Raw genomic sequence first — 16,946 nt, 5'->3', positions numbered from 1 at the left:
GCCCTAACTATTCGATCTGGTGGAACAACGCCCTAGGGTGAAGCCTAGGTTGCCCGGAACGTAGAAATGATCATAACTTTTACACTGGTAGCAATTATCCGTTTTATACAATGGAAAAACTGTTCTATTTATTTTGTATTTTATACTTCGGGCGTTGACTTCTAAGGCCCTAACTGTTTGATCTGGTGGAGCAACGCCCTAGAGTGAAGCCTAGGTTGCCCGGAACGTAGACATGACCATTACTTTCACACTGTTTGCATTAGTTCCTTTTATACGATGGAAAAACTGTTGTACTTATATTGTATTTTATCCTTCTGGCGTTAAATTCTAAGTCCCTAGCTATTCGATCTGGTGGAGCAACGCCCCAGTGTGAAACATAGGTTACCCGGGACGTAGAAATGACCAGTACTTTCACACTGGTTGCAGTTATTCGTTTTATACAATGGAAAAACTGTTCTATTTATTTTGCATTTTATGCTTCGGGCGTTGACTTCTAAGGCCCTAGCTATTCCATCTGGTGGAGCAACACCCTAGCGTGAAGTCTAGGTTGCCCGGAACGTAGAAATGACAATTACTTCCACACTGTTTGCAAATATACATTATATACGATGGAAACGCTGTTGTACTTATATTGTAATTTATGCTTCTTGCGTTGACTTCTTAGGCCGTAACTGTTTGATCTGGTGGAGCACCGCCCTAGAGTGAAGCCTAGGCTGCCCGGAACGTAGAAATGACAATTACTTTCACACTGTTTGCAATTATTCCTTTTATACGATGCAAAAGCTGTTGTATTTATATCGTATTTTATGCTTCTGGCGTTGACTTCCAAGGACCTAACTATTCGATCTGGTGGAGCAACACCCTAGAGTGAAGCCTAGGTTGCTCGGAATATAGAAGTGACCATAACTTTCACACTGGTTGCAATTATTCGTTTTCTACGATGGAAAAACTGTTGTATTTATATTGTATTTTATGCTTCTGGCGTTCACTTCTTAGGGCTTAACTATTCGATTTGATGGAACATTGCCCTAGGGTGAAGCCTAGGCTGCCCGGAACGTAGAAATGACCATAACTTTTACACTGGTTGCAATTCTTCGTTTTATAAAATGGAAAAACTGTTCTATTTATTTTGTATTTTATGCCTCTGGCGTTGACTTCTAAGGCCCTAGCTATTCGATCTTGTGGAGCAACGAGCTAGAGTGCAGCCTAAGTTGCCCGGAACGTAGAAATGACCATCACTTTCAAACTGGTTGCAATTAATCCTGTTATACGATGGAAAAACTGTTGTATTTTTATTGCATTTTATGCTTCGGGCGTTGACTTCTAAGGACCTGACTATTCAATCTGTCGGAGCAACGCCCTAGAGTGAAGCCTAGGTTGCTCGGAATGTAGAAATCACCATAGCTTTCACACTGGTTGCAATTATTCGTTTTATACGATGGAAAAACTGTTGTATTTATATTGTATTTTAAGCTTCTGGCGTTCTCTTCCTAGGCCCTAACTATTCGATCTAGTGGAACAACGCCCTAGGGTGAAGCCTAGGTTGCCCGGAACGCAGAAATGACCTTAACTTTTACACTGGTAGCAATTATTCGTTTTATACAATGGAAAAACTGTTCTATTTATTTTGTATTTTATGCTTCGGGCGTTGACTTCTAAGGCCCTAACTGTTTGATCTGGTGGAGCAACGCCCTAGGGTGAAGCCTAGGTTGCCCGGAACGTAGAAATGACCATTACCTTCACACTGTTTGCAATTATTTTCTTTTATACGATGGAAAAGCTGTTGTATTTATATCGTATTTTATGCTTCTGGCGTTGACTTCTATGGCCCTAGCTATTCGATCTAGTGGAGCAACGCCCTAGAGTGAAGCCTAGGTGGCCCGGAACGTAGAAATGACCATCACTTTCAAACTGGTTGCAATTAATCCTGTTACACGATGGAAAAACTGTTGTATTTTTATTGCATTTTATGCTTCGGGCGTTGACTTCTAAGGCCCTAACTATTCAATCTGTTGGAGCAACGCCCTAGAGTGAAGCCTAGGTTGCTCGGAATGTAGAAATGACCATAACTTTCACACTGGTTGCTATTATTCGTTTTATACGATGGAAAAACTGTTATATTTTTATTGTATTTTATGCCTCTGGCGTTGACTTCTAAGGCCCTAGCTATTCGATCTTGTGGAGCAACGAGCTAGAGTGCAGCCTAGGTTGCCCGGAACGTAGAAATGACCATAACTTTCACACTGGTAGCAATTATTCGCTTTATACGATGGAAAAACTGTTCTATTTATTTTGTATTATATGCTTCGGGCGTTGACTTCTTAGGCCGTAACTATTCCATCTGGTGGAACAACGCCCTAGGCCGAAGCCTAGGTTGCCCGGAACGCAGAAATGACCAGTACTTTCACACTGGTTGCAGTTAATCGTTTTATACAGTGGAAAAACTGTTCTATGTATTTTGCATTTTATGCTTCGGGCGTTGACTTCTAAGGCCCTAACTATTCGATCTGGTGGAGCAACGCCCTAGGGTGAAGCCTAGGTTGCCCAGGAAGTAGAAATGACTATAACTTTCACACTGGTTGCTATTATTCGTTTTATATGATGGAAAAGCTGTTATATTTATATTGCATATTATGCTTCTGGCATTGAATTCTAAGTCTCTAGCTATTCGACCTGGTGGAGCAACGCCCTAGAGTGAAGCCTAGGTTGCTCGGAACGTAGAAATGACCATTACCTTCACACTGTTTGCAATTATTCACTTTATACGATGGCAAAGCTGTTGTACTTATATTGTAATTTATGCTTCTGGCGTTGACTTCTTAGGCCGTAGCTATTTGATCTGGTGGAGCACCGCCCTAGAGTGAAGCCTGGGTTGCCCGGAACGTAGAACATACCATTACCTTCACACTGGTTGTAATTATTCCTGTTATACGATGGAAAATCTGTTGCACCTTTATTGTATTTTATGCTTCTGGCGTTGACTTCATAGGCCCTAACTATTCGATCTGGTGGAGCAACGTCCTAGAGTGAAGCCTAGGTTGACCGGAACGTAGAAATGACCGTAACTTTCACACTGGTTACCATTATTCGTTTTATACGATGGAAAAGCTGTTGTATTTATATCGTATTTTATGCTTCTGGCGTTGACTTCTTAGGCCCTAACTAATCCATCTGGTCGAACAACGCCCTGGGGTGAAGCCTAGGTTGCCCGGAACGCAGAAATGACCAGTACTTTCACACTGGTTGCTGTCATTCATTTTATACGATGGAAAAACTGTTCTATGTATTTTGCATTTTATGCTTCGGGCGTTGACTTCTAAGGACCTAACTATTCGATCTGGTGGAGCAACGCCCTAGAGTGAAGCCTAGGTTGCCCGGGAAGTAGAAATGACCATAACTTTCACACTGGTTGCTATTATTCGTTTTATACGATGGAAAAGCTGTTACATTTATAATGCATATTATGCTTCTGGCATTGAATTCTAAGTCCCTAGCTATTCCATCTGGTGGAGCAACACCCTAGCGTGAAGCCTAGGTTGCCCGGAACGTAGAAATGACCATTACTTCCACACTGTTTGCAAATATACTTTATATACGATGGAAAAGCTGTTGTACCTATATTGTAATTTATGCTTCTGGCGTTGACTTCTTAGGCCGTAACTATTTGATCTGGTGGAACAACGACCTAGGGTGAAGCCTAGGTTGCCCGGAACGTAGAAATGATCAGTACTTTCACACTGGTTGCTGTCATTCATTTTATACGATGGAAAAACTGTTCTATTTATTTTGCATTTTATGCTTGGGGCGTTGACTTCTAAGGCCCTAACTATTTGACCTGGTGGAGCAACGCCCTAGAGTGAAGCCTAGGTTGCCCGGGAAGTAGAAATGACCATAACTTTCACACTGGTTGCTATTATTCGTTATATACGATGGAAAAGCTGTTATATTTATATTGCATATTATGCTTCTGGCATTGACTTCTAAGTCCCTAGCTATTCCATCTTGTGGAGCAACACCCTAGCGTGATGCCTAGGTTGCCCGGAACGTTGAAATGACCATAACTTTCACTCTGGTTGCTTTTATTCCTTTTATACGATGGAAAAGCTGTTAAATTTATATTGCATTTTATGCTTCTGGCATTGAATTCTCAGTCCCCAGCAATTCCATCTGGTGGAGCAACGCCCTAGAGTGAAGCCTCGGTTGCCCGGGAAGTAGAAATGACCATAACTTTCACACTGGTTGCTATTATTCGTTTTATACGATGGAAAAGCTTTTGTATTTATATTGTATTTTATGCTCCTGGCGTTGACTTCTAAGGCCGTAGCTATTAGATGTGGTGGAGCAACGCCCTATAGTGACGCCTAGGTTGACCGGAACGTAGAAATGACCATTACTTTCACAATGTCTGCAATTATTCATTTTATACAATGGAAAAACTGTTGTACTTATATTGTATTTTGTCCTTCTGGCGTTGAATTCTAAGCCCCTAGCTGTTCGATTTGGTGGAGCAACGCCCTAGAGTGAAACCTAGGTTACCCGGAACGTAGAAATGACCAGTACTTTCACACTGGTTGCAGTTATTCGTTTTATGCAATGGAAAAACAGTTCTATTTATTTTGCATTTTATGCTTCGGGCGTTGACTTCTAAGACCCTAGCAATTCCATCTGGTGGAGCAACACTCTAGCCTGAAGCCTAGGTTGCCCGGAACGTAGAACATACCATTACCTTCACACTGTTTGCAATTATTCCGGTTATACGATGGAAAAACTGTTGCACCTTTATTGTATTTTAGCTTCTGGCGTTGACTTCGTAGGCCCTAACTATTCGATCTGGTGGAGCAACGCCCTAGAGTGAAGCCTAGGTTGACCGGAACGTAGAAATGACCATAACTTTCACACTGGTTACCATTATTCGTTTTAGACGATGGCAAAGCTGTTGTATTTATATCGTATTTTATGCTTCTGGCGTTGACTTCTTAGGCCCTAACTATTCGATCTGGTGGAACAACGCCCTACGCTGAAGCCTAGGTTGCCCGGAACGCAGAAATGACCAGTACTTTCACACTGGTTGCAGTTAATCGTTTTATACAATGGAAAAACTGTTCTATGTATTTTGCATTTTATGCTTCGGGCGTTGACTTCTAAGGCCCTAACTATTCGATCTGGTGGAACAACGCCCTTGGGTGAAGCCTAGGTTGCCCGGAACGTGGAAATGATCATAACTTTTGCACTGGTAGCAATTATTCGTTTTATACAATGGAAAAACTGTTCTATTTATTTTGTATTTTATGCTTCGGTCGTTGACTTCTAAGGCCCTAACTGTTTTATCTGGTGGAGCAACGCCCTAGGGTGAAGCCTATGTTGCCCGGAACGTAGAAATGACCATTACCTTCACACTGTTTGCAATTATTTTCTTTTATACGATGGAAAAGCTGTTGTATTTATATCGTATTTTATGCTTCTGGCGTTGACTTCTATGGCCCTAGCTATTCGATCTAGTGGAGCAACGCCCTAGAGTGAAGCCTAGGTGGCCCGGAACGTAGAAATGACCATCACTTTCAAACTGGTTGCAATTAATCCTGTTATACGATGGAAAAACTGTTGTATTTTTATTGCATTTTATGCTTCGGGCGTTCTCTTCCTAGGCCCTAACTATTCGATCTGGTGGAACAACGCCCTAGGGTGAAGCCTAGGTTGCCCGGAACGCAGAAATGACCATAACTTTTACACTGGTAGCAATTATTCGTTTTATACAATGGAAAAACTGTTCTATTTATTTTATATTTTATGCTTCGGGCGTTGACTTCTATGGCCCTAACTATTCGATCTGGTGGAGCAACGCCCTAAAGTGAAGCCTAGGTTGCCCGGTACGTAGAAGTGATCATCACTATCAAACTGGTTGCAATTATTTGTTTTATACGATGGAAAAGCTGTTGTATTTATATCGTATTTTATTCTTCTGGCGTCGACTTCTTAGGCCCTAACTATTCCATCTGGTGGAACAACGCTCTCGGGTGAAGCCTAGGTTGCCCGGAAAGTAGAAATGACCATAACTTTCACACTGGTAGCAATTATTCGCTTTATACGATGGAAAAACTGTTCTATTTATTTTGTATTATATGCTTCGGGCGTTGACTTCTTAGGCCGTAACTATTCCATCTGGTGGAACAACGCCCTAGGCCGAAGCCTAGGTTGCCCGGAACGCAGAAATGACCAGTACTTTCACACTGGTTGCAGTTAATCGTTTTATACAGTGGAAAAACTGTTCTATGTATTTTGCATTTTATGCTTCGGGCGTTGACTTCTAAGGCCCTAACTATTCGATCTGGTGGAGCAACGCCCTAGGGTGAAGCCTAGGTTGCCCAGGAAGTAGAAATGACTATAACTTTCACACTGGTTGCTATTATTCGTTTTATACGATGGAAAAGCTGTTATATTTATATTGCATATTATGCTTCTGGCATTGAATTCTAAGTCCCTAGCTATTCGACCTGGTGGAGCAACGCCCTAGAGTGAAGCCTAGGTTGCTCGGAACGTAGAAATGACCATTACCTTCACACTGTTTGCAATTATTCATTTTATACGATGGCAAAGCTGTTGTACTTATATTGTAATTTATGCTTCTGGCGTTGACTTCTTAGGCCGTAACTATTTGATCTGGTGGAGTACCGCCCTAGAGTGAAGCCTGGGTTGCCCGGAACGTAGAACATACCATTACCTTCACACTGGTTGTAATTATTCCTGTTATACGATGGAAAATCTGTTGCACCTTTATTGTATTTTATGCTTCTGGCGTTGACTTCATAGGCCCTAACTATTCGATCTGGTGGAGCAACGTCCTAGAGTGAAGCCTAGGTTGACCGGAACGTAGAAATGACCGTAACTTTCACACTGGTTACCATTATTCGTTTTATACGATGGAAAAGCTGTTGTATTTATATCGTATTTTATGCTTCTGGCGTTGACTTCTTAGGCCCTAACTAATCCACCTGGTCGAACAACGCCCTGGGGTGAAGCCTAGGTTGCCCGGAACGCAGAAATGACCAGTACTTTCACACTGGTTGCTATTATTCGTTTTATACGATGGAAAAGCTGTTACATTTATATTGCATATTATGCTTCTGGCATTGAATTCTAAGTCCCTAGCTATTCCATCTGGTGGAGCAACACCCTAGCGTGAAGCCTAGGTTGCCCGGAACGTAGAAATGATCAGTACTTTCACACTGGTTGCTGTCATTCATTTTATACGATGGAAAAACTGTTCTATTTATTTTGCATTTTATGCTTGGGGCGTTGACTTCTAAGGCCCTAACTATTCGACCTGGTGGAGCAACGCCCTAGAGTGAAGCCTAGGTTGCCCGGGAAGTAGAAATGACCATAACTTTCACACTGGTTGCTATTATTCGTTATATACGATGGAAAAGCTGTTATATTTATATTGCATATTATGCTTCTGGCATTGACTTCTAAGTCCCTAGCTATTCCATCTGGTGGAGCAACACCCTAGCGTGATGCCTAGGTTGCCCGGAACGTTGAAATGACCATAACTTTCACTCTGGTTGCTTTTATTCCTTTTATACGATGGAAAAGCTGTTAAATTTATATTGCATTTTATGCTTCTGGCATTGAATTCTCAGTCCCTAGCAATTCCATTTGGTGGAGCAACGCCCTAGAGTGAAGCCTCGGTTGCCCGGGAAGTAGAAATGACCATAACTTTCACACTGGTTGCTATTATTCGTTTTATACGATGGAAAAGCTGTTGTATTTATATTGTATTTTATGCTCCTGGCGTTGACTTCTAAGGCCGTAGCTATTAGATGTGGTGGAGCAACGCCCTATAGTGACGCCTAGGTTGACCGGAACGTAGAAATGACCATTACTTTCACAATGTCTGCAATTATTCATTTTATACAATGGAAAAACTGTTGTACTTATATTGTATTTTGTCCTTCTGGCGTTGAATTCTAAGCCCCTAGCTATTCGATTTGGTGGAGCAACGCCCTAGAGTGAAACCTAGGTTACCCGGAACGTAGAAATGACCAGTACTTTCACACTGGTTGCAGTTATTCGTTTTATGCAATGGAAAAACAGTTTTATTTATTTTGCATTTTATGCTTCGGGCGTTGACTTCTAAGACCCTAGCTATTCCATCTGGTGGAGCAACACTCTAGCCTGAAGCCTAGGTTGCCCGGAACGTAGAACATACCATTACCTTCACACTGTTTGCAATTATTCCGGTTATACGATGGAAAAACTGTTGCACCTTTATTGTATTTTAGCTTCTGGCGTTGACTTCGTAGGCCCTAACTATTCGATCTGGTGGAGCAACGCCCTAGAGTGAAGCCTAGGTTGACCGGAACGTAGAAATGACCATAACTTTCACACTGGTTACCATTATTCGTTTTATACGATGGAAAAGCTGTTGTATTTATATCGTATTTTATGCTTCTGGCGTTGACTTCTTAGGCCCTAACTATTCGATCTGGTGGAACAACGCCCTACGCTGAAGCCTAGGTTGCCCGGAACGCAGAAATGACCAGTACTTTCACACTGGTTGCAGTTAATCGTTTTATACAATGGAAAAACTGTTCTATGTATTTTGCATTTTATGCTTCGGGCGTTGACTTCTAAGGCCCTAACTGTTTGAGCTGGTGGAGCAACGCCCTAGAGTGAAGCCTAGGTTGCCCGGAACGTAGAAATGACCATAACTTTTACACTGGTAGCAATTCTTCGTTTTATAAAATGGAAAAACTGTTCTATTTATTTTGTATTTTATGCCTCTGGCGTTGACTTCTAAGGCCCTAGCTATTCGATCTTGTGGAGCAACGAGCTAGAGTGCAGCCTAGGTTGCCCGGAACGTAGAAATGACCATCACTTTCAAACTGGTTGCAACTAATCCTGTTATACGATGGAAAAACTGTTGTATTTTTATTGCATTTTATGCTTCGGGCGTTGACTTCTAAGGACCTGACTATTGAATCTGTCGGAGCAACGCCCTAGAGTGATGCCTAGGTTGCTCGGAATGTAGAAATCACCATAGCTTTCACACTGGTTGCAATTATTCGTTTTATACGATGGAAAAACTGTTGTATTTATATTGTATTTTAAGCTTCTGGCGTTCTCTTCCTAGGCCCTAACTATTCGATCTGGTGGAACAACGACCTAGGGTGAAGCCTAGGTTGCCCGGAACGCAGAAATGACCATAACTTTTACACTGGTAGCAATTATTCGTTTTATACAATGGAAAAACTGTTCTATTTATCTTGTATTTTATGCTTCGGGCGTTGACTTCTAAGGCCCTAACTGTCTGATCTGGTGGAGCAACGCCCTAGGGTGAAGCGTAGGTTGCCCGGAACGTAGAAATGACCATTACCTTCACACTGTTTGCAATTATTTTCTTTTATACGATGGAAAAGCTGTTGTATTTATATCGTATTTTATGCTTCTGGCGTTGACTTCTATCGCCCTAGCTATTCGATCTAGTGGAGCAACGCCCTAGAGTGAAGCCTAGGTGGCCCGGAACGTAGAAATGACCATCACTTTCAAACTGGTTGCAATTAATCCTGTTATACGATGGAAAAACTGTTGTATTTTTATTGCATTTTATGCTTCGGGCGTTCTCTTCCTAGGCCCTAACTATTCGATCTGGTGGAACAACGCCCTAGGGTGAAGCCTAGGTTGCCCGGAACGCAGAAATGACCATAACTTTTACACTGGTAGCAATTATTCGTTTTATACAATGGAAAAACTGTTCTATTTATTTTATATTTTATGCTTCGGGCGTTGACTTCTATGGCCCTAACTATTCGATCTGGTGGAGCAACGCCCTAAAGTGAAGCCTAGGTTGCCCGGTACGTAGAAGTGACCATCACTATCAAACTGGTTGCAATTATTTGTTTTATACGATGGAAAAGCTGTTGTATTTATATCGTATTTTATTCTTCTGGCGTCGACTTCTTAGGCCCTAACTATTCCATCTGGTGGAACAACGCCCTGGGGTGAAGCCTAGGTTGCCCGGAAAGTAGTAATGACCATAACTTTCACACTGGTAGCAATTATTCGCTTTATACGATGGAAAAACTGTTCTATTTATTTTGTATTATATGCTTCGGGCGTTGACTTCTTAGGCCGTAACTATTCCATCTGGTGGAACAACGCCCTAGGCCGAAGCCTAGGTTGCCCGGAACGCAGAAATGAGCAGTACTTTCACACTGGTTGCAGTTAATCGTTTTATACAGTGGAAAAACTGTTCTATGTATTTTGCATTTTATGCTTCGGGCGTTGACTTCTAAGGCCCTAACTATTCGATCTGGTGGAGCGACGCCCTAGGGTGAAGCCTAGGTTGCCCAGGAAGTGGAAATGACTATAACTTTCACACTGGTTGCTATTATTCGTTTTATACGATGGAAAAGCTGTTATATTTATATTGCATATTATGCTTCTGGCATTGAATTCTAAGTCCCTAGCTATTCGACCTGGTGGAGCAACGCCCTAGAGTGAAGCCTAGGTTGCTCGGAACGTAGAAATGACTATTACCTTCACACTGTTTGCAATTATTCATTTTATACGATGGCATAGCTGTAGTATTTATATTGTATTTTATGCTCCTGGCGTTGACTTCTAAGGCCGTAGCTATTAGATGTGGTGGAGCAACGCCCTATAGTGACGCCTAGGTTGACCGGAACGTAGAAATGACCATTACTTTCACAATGTCTGCAATTATTCATTTTATACGATGGAAAAACTGTTGTACTTATATTGTATTTTGTCCTTCTGGCGTTGAATTCTAAGCCCCTAGCTATTCGATTTGGTGGAGCAACGCCCTAGGGTGAAACCTAGGTTACCCGGAACGTAGAAATGACCAGTACTTTCACACTGGTTGCAGTTATTCGTTTTATGCAATGGAAAAACAGTTTTATTTATTTTGCATTTTATGCTTCGGGCGTTGACTTCTAAGACCCTAGCTATTCCATCTGGTGGAGCAACACTCTAGCCTGAAGCCTAGGTTGCCCGGAACGTAGAACATACCATTACCTTCACACTGTTTGCAATTATTCCGGTTATACGATGGAAAAACTGTTGCACCTTTATTGTATTTTAGCTTCTGGCGTTGACTTCGTAGGCCCTAACTATTCGATCTGGTGGAGCAACGCCCTAGAGTGAAGCCTAGGTTGACCGGAACGTAGAAATGACCATAACTTTCACACTGGTTACCATTATTCGTTTTATACGATGGAAAAGCTGTTGTATTTATATCGTATTTTATGCTTCTGGCGTTGACTTCTTAGGCCCTAACTATTCCATCTGGTGGAACAACGCCCTACGCTGAAGCCTAGGTTGCCCGGAACGCAGAAATGACCAGTACTTTCACACTGGTTGCAGTTAATCGTTTTATACAATGGAAAAACTGTTCTATGTATTTTGCATTTTATGCTTCGGGCGTTGACTTCTAAGGCCCTAACTATTCGATCTGGTGGAGCAACGCCCTAGAGTGAAGCCTAGGTTGCCCAGGAAGCAGAAAGGACTATAACTTTCACGCTGGTTGCTATTATTCGTTTTATACGATGGAAAAGCTGTTATATTTATATTGCATATTATGCTTCTGGCATTGAATTCTAAGTCCCTAGCTATTCGATCTGGTGGAGCAATGCCTCAGAGTTAAGTCTAGGATGCCCGAAACGCCGAAATAATCATTACCTTCACGCTTGTTGCAATTATTCCTGTTATACGATGAAAAGACCGTTGTATTTTTATTGTATTTTATGCTTCAGGCGCAGGCTTCTAAGGCCGTAGCTATTCGATATGGTGCAGCACCGCCTTAGAGTGAAGCCTAGGTTGCCGGGAACGTAGAAATGACCATTACTTTCACACTGTGTGCAATTATTCCTTTTTTACGATGGAAAGGCTGTTGTATTTATATTGTATTTTATGCTTCTGGCGTTCACTTCTTAGGCCCTAACTATTCGAGCTGGTGGAACAACGCCCTGGGGTGAAGCCTAGGTTGCCCGGAACGTGGAAATGATCATAACTTTTACACTGGTAGCAATTATCCGTTTTATACAATGGAAAAACTGTTCTATTTATTTTGTATTTTATGCTTCGGGCGTTGACTTCTAAGGCCCTAACTGTTTGATCTGGTGGAGCAACGCCCTAGAGTGAAGCCTAGGTTGCCCGGAACGTAGAAATGACCATACCTTCCACACTGGTTGCAATTATTCGTTTTATACGATGGAAAAGCTGTTGTATTTATATCGTTTTTTATGCTCCTGGCGTTGACTTCTTAGGCCCTAACTATTCGATCTGGTGGAGCAACGCCCTAGAGTGAAGCCTAGGTTGCCCGGAACGTAGAAATGACCATAGCTTTCACCCTGGTTGCTATTATTTTGGTTGTAAACGATGGATAAGCTGTTCTATTTATATTGCATTTTATGCTCCTGGCATTGAGTTCTAAGTCCCTAGCTATTCGATCTGGTGGAGCAACGCCCTAGAGTGAAGCCTAGGTTGCCCGGAACGTAGAAATGACAATTACTTGCACAGTGTTTGCAATTATTCATTCTATACGATGGAAAAGCGGTTGTATTTATATTGTATTTTATGCTCCTGGCGTTGACTTCTAAGGCCGTAGCTATTAGACGTGGTGGAGCAACGCCCTAGAGTGACGCCTAGGTTGACCGGAACGTAGAAATGACTATTACTTTCTCAATGTCTGCAATTATTCATCTTATACGATGGAAAAACTGTTGTACTTATATTGTATTTTATCCTTCTGGCGTTAAATTCTAAGTCCCTAGCTATTCGATCTGGTGGAGCAACGCCCTAGTGTGAAACATAGGTTGCCCGGAACGTAGAAATGACAATTACTTTCACACTGTTTGCAATTATTCCTTTTATACGATGCAAAAGCTGTTGTATTTATATCGTATTTTATGCTTCTGGCGTTGACTTCTAAGGACCTAACTATTCGATCTGGTGGAGCAACGCCCTAGAGTGAAGCCTAGGTTGCTCGGAATGTAGAAATAACCATAACTTTCACACTGGTTGCAATTATTCGTTTTTTACTATGGAAAAGCTGTTGTATTTATTTTGTATTTTATTCTTCTGGTGTTGACTTCTTAGGCCCTAACTATTCGATCTGGTGGAACAACGCCGTAGAGTGAAGCCTAGGTTGCCCGGAACGTAGAAATGACCATTGCTTTCACTCTGTTTGCAATTATTCCTTTTATACCATGGAAAAGCTGTTGCATTTATATCGTATTTTATGCTTCTGGCGTTGGCTTCTAAGGACCTAACTATTCGATCTGGTAGAGCAACACCCTAGAGTGAAGCCTAGGTTGCTCGGAATATAGAAGTGACCATAACTTTCACACTGGTTGCAATTATTCGTTTTCTACGATGGAAAAACTGTTGTATTTATATTGTATTTTATGCTTCTGGCGTTCACTTCTTAGGGCCTAACTATTCGACCTGATGGAACAATGCCCTAGGGTGTAGCCTAGGTTGCCCGGAACGTAGAAATGACCATAACTTTTACACTGGTAGCAATTCTTCGTTTTATAAAATGGAAAAACTGTTCTATTTATTTTGTATTTTATGCCTCTGGCGTTGACTTCTAAGGCCCTAGCTATTCGATCTTGTGGAGCAACGAGCTAGAGTGAAGCCTAGGTTGCCCGGAACGTAGAAATGACCATCACTTTCACACTGGTAGCAATTTTTCGTTTTATACGATGGAAAAACTGTTCTATTTATTTTATATTTTACGCTTCGGGCGTTGACTTCTAAGGCCCTAACTATTCGATCTGGTGGAGCAACGCCCTAGAGTGCAGCCTAGGTTGCCCGGAACGTAGAAATGACCATAGCTTTCACACTGGTAGCTATCATTCGTTTTATATGATGGAAAAACTGTTGTATTTATATTTTATTTTATGCTTCTGGCGTTTCACTTCTTAGGCCCTAACTTTCGACCTGGTGGAACAACGGCCTAGGGTGACGCCTAGGTAGCACGGAACGTAGATATGTCCATAACTTTTACACTGGGTGCTATTATTCGTTTTATACGATGGAAAAACTGTTGTACTTATATTGTATTTTATTCTTATGGCGTTGAATTCTAAGTCCCTAGCTATTCGATCTGGTGGAGCAACGCCCTAGAGTGAAACCTAGGTTACCCGGAACGTAGAAATGACAAGTACTTTCACACTGTTTGCAATTATTCCTTTTATACGATGCAAAAGCTGTTGTATTTATATCGTATTTTATGCTTCTGGCGTTGACTTCTAAGGACCTAACTATTCGATCTGGTGGAGCAACGCCCTAGAGTGAAGCCTAGGTTGCTCGGAATGTAGAAATAACCATAACTTTCACACTGGTTGCAATTATTCGTTTTTTACTATGGAAAAGCTGTTGTATTTATTTTGTATTTTATTCTTCTGGTGTTGACTTCTTAGGCCCTAACTATTCGATCTGGTGGAACAACGCCGTAGAGTGAAGCCTAGGTTGCCCGGAACGTAGAAATGACCATTGCTTTCACTCTGTTTGCAATTATTCCTTTTATACCATGGAAAAGCTGTTGCATTTATATCGTATTTTATGCTTCTGGCGTTGGCTTCTAAGGACATAACTATTCGATCTGGTAGAGCAACACCCTAGAGTGAAGCCTAGGTTGCTCGGAATATAGAAGTGACCATAACTTTCACACTGGTTGCAATTATTCGTTTTCTACGATGGAAAAACTGTTGTATTTATATTGTATTTTATGCTTCTGGCGTTCACTTCTTAGGGCCTAACTATTCGACCTGATGGAACAATGCCCTAGGGTGTAGCCTAGGTTGCCCGGAACGTAGAAATGACCATAACTTTTACACTGGTAGCAATTCTTCGTTTTATAAAATGGAAAAACTGTTCTATTTATTTTGTATTTTATGCCTCTGGCGTTGACTTCTAAGGCCCTAGCTATTCGATCTTGTGGAGCAACGAGCTAGAGTGAAGCCTAGTTTGCCCGGAACGTAGAAATGACCATCACTTTCACACTGGTAGCAATTTTTCGTTTTATACGATGGAAAAACTGTTCTATTTATTTTATATTTTACGCTTCGGGCGTTGACTTCTAAGGCCCTAACTATTCGATCTGGTGGAGCAACGCCCTAGAGTGCAGCCTAGGTTGCCCGGATCGTAGAAATGACCATAGCTTTCACACTGGCTGCTATCATTCGTTTTATATGATGGAAAAACTGTTGTATTTATATTTTATTTTATGCTTCTGGCGTCCACTTCTTAGGCCCTAACTTTCGACCTGGTGGAACAACGGCCTAGGGTGACGCCTAGGTAGCACGGAACGTAGATATGTCCATAACTTTTACACTGGGTGCTATTATTCGTTTTATACGATGGAAAAACTGTTGTACTTATATTGTATTTTATTCTTATGGCGTTGAATTCTAAGTCCCTAGCTATTCGATCTGGTGGAGCAACGCCCTAGAGTGAAACCTAGGTTACCCGGAACGTAGAAATGACAAGTACTTTCATACAGTTTGCAGTTATTCCTCTTATACGATGAAAAAACTTTTGCATCTTTATTGTATTTTATGCTTCTGGCGTTGACTTCTAAGGCCCTAGCTATTCGATTTGGTGGAGCACCGCCCTAGAGTGAAGCCTAGGTTGCCCGGAACGTAGAAATGACCATAACTTCCACACTGGTTGCAATTATTCGTTTTATACGATGGAAAAGCTGTTGTATTTATATCGTTTTTTATGCTCCTGGCGTTGACTTCTTAGGCCCTAACTATTCGATCTGGTGGAACAACGCCCTAGGGTGAAGCCTAGGTTGCCCGGAACGCAGAAATGACCATAACTTTTACACTGGTAGCAATTATTCGTTTTATACAATGGAAAAACTGTTCTATTTATTTTGTATTTTATGCTTCGGGCGTTGACTTCTAAGGCCCTAACTGTCTGATCTGGTGGAGCAACGCCCTAGGGTGAAGCGTAGGTTGCCCGGAACGTAGAAATGACCATTACCTTCACACTGTTTGCAATTATTTTCTTTTATACGATGGAAAAGCTGTTGTATTTATATCGTATTTTATGCTTCTGGCGTTGACTTCTATGGCCCTAGCTATTCGATCTAGTGGAGCAACGCCCTAGAGTGAAGCCTAGGTGGCCCGGAACGTAGAAATGACCATCACTTTCAAACTGGTTGCAATTAATCCTGTTATACGATGGAAAAACTGTTGTATTTTTATTGCATTTTATGCTTCGGGCGTTCTCTTCCTAGGCCCTAACTATTCGATCTGGTGGAACAACGCCCTAGGGTGAAGCCTAGGTTGCCCGGAACGCAGAAATGACCATAACTTTTACACTGGTAGCAATTATTCGTTTTATACAATGGAAAAACTGTTCTATTTATTTTATATTTTATGCTTCGGGCGTTGACTTCTATGGCCCTAACTATTCGATCTGGTGGAGCAACGCCCTAAAGTGAAGCCCAGGTTGCCCGGTACGTAGAAGTGACCATCACTATCAAACTGGTTGCAATTATTTGTTTTATACGATGGAAAAGCTGTTGTATTTATATCGTATTTTATTCTTCTGGCGTCGACTTCTTAGGCCCTAACTATTCCATCTGGTGGAACAACGCCCTGGGGTGAAGCCTAGGTTGCCCGGAAAGTAGTAATGACCATAACTTTCACACTGGTAGCAATTATTCGCTTTATACGATGGAAAAACTGTTCTATTTATTTTGTATTATATGCTTCGGGCGTTGACTTCTTAGGCCGTAACTATTCCATCTGGTGGAACAACGCCCTAGGCCGAAGCCTAGGTTGCCCGGAACGCAGAAATGACCAGTACTTTCACACTGGTTGCAGTTAATCGTTTTATACAATGGAAAAACTGTTCTATGTATTTTGCATTTTATGCTTCGGGCGTTGACTTCTAAGGCCCTAACTATT

The sequence above is a fragment of the Calliopsis andreniformis genome, unplaced genomic scaffold (genome assembly GCF_051401765.1).
Source record: "Calliopsis andreniformis isolate RMS-2024a unplaced genomic scaffold, iyCalAndr_principal scaffold0007, whole genome shotgun sequence".
In the NCBI taxonomy this organism is placed as follows: domain Eukaryota; kingdom Metazoa; phylum Arthropoda; class Insecta; order Hymenoptera; family Andrenidae; genus Calliopsis; species Calliopsis andreniformis.
This window is presented reverse-complemented; position numbering follows the sequence as displayed.